This window comes from Haematobia irritans, chromosome 1 (assembly GCF_050003625.1).
Source record: "Haematobia irritans isolate KBUSLIRL chromosome 1, ASM5000362v1, whole genome shotgun sequence".
NCBI lineage: Eukaryota > Metazoa > Arthropoda > Insecta > Diptera > Muscidae > Haematobia > Haematobia irritans.
This window is the reverse complement of record NC_134397.1, coordinates 163,668,114-163,671,740: the sequence shown is the minus strand read 5'-3', so window position 1 is coordinate 163,671,740 and position 3,627 is coordinate 163,668,114.

Sequence of the window (3,627 nt, the reverse complement as noted above, 5' to 3'; positions counted from 1 at the left end):
TAAATCTGAACCGATTTCTTCCAAAATCAATAGGGATCTATTCTGAGCCAAAACACATACTTGTGCTAAATTTGAAGTCGATTGGACTAAAACTGCGACCTAGACTTTGATTACAAAAATATGTTCACGGACAGACAGACAGACGGACATGGCTATATCGACTCAGGAGCCCACCCTGAGCATTTTTGCCAAAGACACCATGTGTCTATCTCTTCTCCTTCTGGGTGTTGCAAACATATGCACTAACTTATAATACCCTGTTCCACAGTGTGGCGCAGGGTATAAAAATAAGAAGACGATCTTTATTCAATTTTATATCCTGCCTCTACAATTGGCGATCCTGCCAGCTTCGGATGCAGTAACGATTATTCAATTTTTATCCTGCCACTACAAAGAAGAGGAAAAGGAGCTGCACTTTTGTGAGACGAAATTTATGGGCATATAGGTTAGGTTAGGTGGCAGCCCGATGTATCAGACTCACTTAGACTATTCAGCCCATTGTGATACTCTAAGAGAAGCAAATTCCATCCGATCCGGTTGAAATTTGGAAATTTGGTGTTGGTATACCGTCTCAAAAACCATGGAAAAATTGGTCCACATGGGTCCATAATTATATATAGCCCCCATATAAACCGATCCCCAGATTTGGCTTGCGGAGCCTCTAAGAGCCAAAAATAATCTACCAAAATTTTATTGCCATAGAAAATTTTGTCAAAATTGTATATTTCTATAAAAAAATTTGTCAAAATTTGATTTCTATAGAAAATTTTGTCAACATTTTATGTCGTTAGGAAATTTTGTCAAAATATAATTTCTATACAAAATTTTGCAACAATTTATTTCTATAGAAAATTTTGTCAAAATTTTATATTTCTATAGAAATTTTTGCAAAATTTTATTTCTATAGAAAATTTTGTCAAAATTTTATATTTCTATAGAAATTTTTGCAAAATTTTATTTCTATAGAAAATTTTATCAAAATTTTATTTCTATAGAAAATTTTTATCAAAACTTTATTTCTATAGCAAATTTTGTCAAAAATTTATTTCTAGAGAAAATTTTTCAAAATTTTAGTTCTATAGAAAATTTTATCAAAATTTTATTTCTATAGAAAAAATTTGTCAAAATTTTATATTTATATAGAAAATGTTTTCAAAATATTATTTCTGTAGAAAATTTTGTCAGAATTTTATTTCTTTGGAATTCTTGTCAAAATCTTATTTCTATGGAAAATTTATGAAGCATTTCGTAGTTGGAGAGGAATATTTTGCAAAATCTTCCAAAACATCAAGAATTCTACCAATCTACCAAACAGTAAAAATCCATATAAAGCGACCCTAATATTTCAATTTTGGCTCTATAATCACCGCACAAAAGTTCATAGCGGTTCCTAATTATTTCTTCCCTATATATACCGGTTAAGAACTGAATATATACGTATTTAATCGACCTTTCTTTTGTCTACTATATATCCCGCATGGACTAACTTACATTTTAGAAGATGGTGTTAAGAAATTTTAAAGATGCCGTGCCATCGGCCGCAACCCAAGTAATTTAATTGTGGATGACCGTATTTAGAAGAATTTTCTACGCAATCCATGGTGGAGGATACATAAGATTCGGCCTGGCCGAACTTACGGCCGTATAACATATAAAGGGTGATTTGTTAAGAGCTTGATAACTTTAAAAAAAAAAAAAACGCATAAAATTTGCAAAATCTCATCGGTTCTTTATTTGAAACGTTAGATTGGTCCATGACATTTACTTTTTGAAGATAATTTCATTTAAATGTTGACCGCGGCTGCGTCTTAGGTGGTCCATTCGGAAAGTCCAATTTAGGGCAACTTTTTCGAGCATTTCGGCCGGAATGGCCCGAATTTATTCGGAAATGTTGTCTTCCAAAGCTGGAATAGTTGCTGGCTTATTTCTGTAGACTTTAGACTTGACGTAGCCCCACAAAAAATAGTCTAAAGGCGTCAAATCGCATGATCTTGGTGGCCAACTTACCGGTCCATTTCTTGAGATGAATTGTTCTCCGAAGTTTTCCCTCAAAATGGCCATAGAATCGCGAGCTGTGTGGCATGTAGCGCCATCTTGTTGAAACCACATGTCAACCAAGTTCAGTTCTTCCATTTTTGGCAACAAAAAGTTTGTTAGCATCGAACGATAGCGATCGCCATTCACCGTAACGTTGCGTCCAACAGCATCTTTGAAAAAATACGGTCCAATGATTCCACCAGCGTACAAACCACACCAAACAGTGCATTTTTCGGGATGCATGGGCAGTTCTTGAACGGCTTCTGGTTGCTCTTCACTCCAAATGCGGCAATTTTGCTTATTTACGTAGCCATTCAACCAGAAATGAGCCTCATCGCTGAACAAAATTTGTCGATAAAAAAGCGGATTTTCTGCCACTGATTTTGGTAATAAAATTCAATGATTTGCAAGCGTTGCTCGTTAGTAAGTCTATTCATGATGAAATGTCAAAGCATACTGAGCATCTTTCTCTTTGACACCATGTCTGAAATCCCACGTGATCTGTCAAATACTAATGCATGAAAATCCTAACCTCAAAAGAATCACCCTTTACTTGTTGATTCTAAAATATTTAAAAATATAAATTTTCAGGAAAATCGAACAAAATGCGGGTTTAAGAAATCAAATCAAATAAGAATCAAATCGGGATCACGGTCTAAATGGGGCTACATAACATGGACTGATACGCACTATGATATATAGGGCACACCTAAAATATCTCTTGAGCGAACGAAAAACTCATTATACCCTCATCACCTTTCTACACAGAAAAGAAAGTAAACTGTTTTATAGGATGAATTAACTACATCGTGGGAAAATTGAATAAATTATACTTTACGCTTTGAGATTTCCAAGAAGCGTAATTAAAATCACAAAATATTAATGCCGAGTGGTATAAAGTGGACTGCCACTTAAACCTTACCTATCCTAACCTAACAAACTCGTGCGAAAAATGAACTAATTTATATTCCGGTTTTTATTTTTTAATTTTATTACAATAACTACAATTTAGCTATCATTTTTGGATTGAATATCATAAAAATATTTAATGGCCAATATGATTTAAATTATTTTATGACTTTTCGTCCAAATTTGTTACAAATGTTAAAACAAGTTCATAATGACATTAGCGTAGCTTTTACAAATTCCATTAAAATAGACTATACGCTTTGGGTTGTGATCCATTTAATCATCCATAATTGGTAAATAAATCGTTCACAAATATAGTGTAACAACATTTCATTGATAAGATTTACCATGGATATTCGTTTGTTATCCCCCCCCCCCCCCCTCATTTGGATGGATTAACCTTGAAACTGGCCTACAATGGAACATCATAAATTACCATAAATTATCTTTTAAAAAGCTCTTCTTGCATCCATAACTTTGAAAATAGGTCAAATTAGTTTTAATTTTCTAACCCAAGACAACGAACTTTTGAAAAACAAAATTAAGACAAAAAATTCCAACTAATTTAAATATTTCACACGGCAAAACGAAACAATACCCAGATCATGACAATAAAATCCGATATAAATATTTTGAAAATTAGTTTTAATGGAATCACGGGTAATTTTTCGCCTTTGTGTT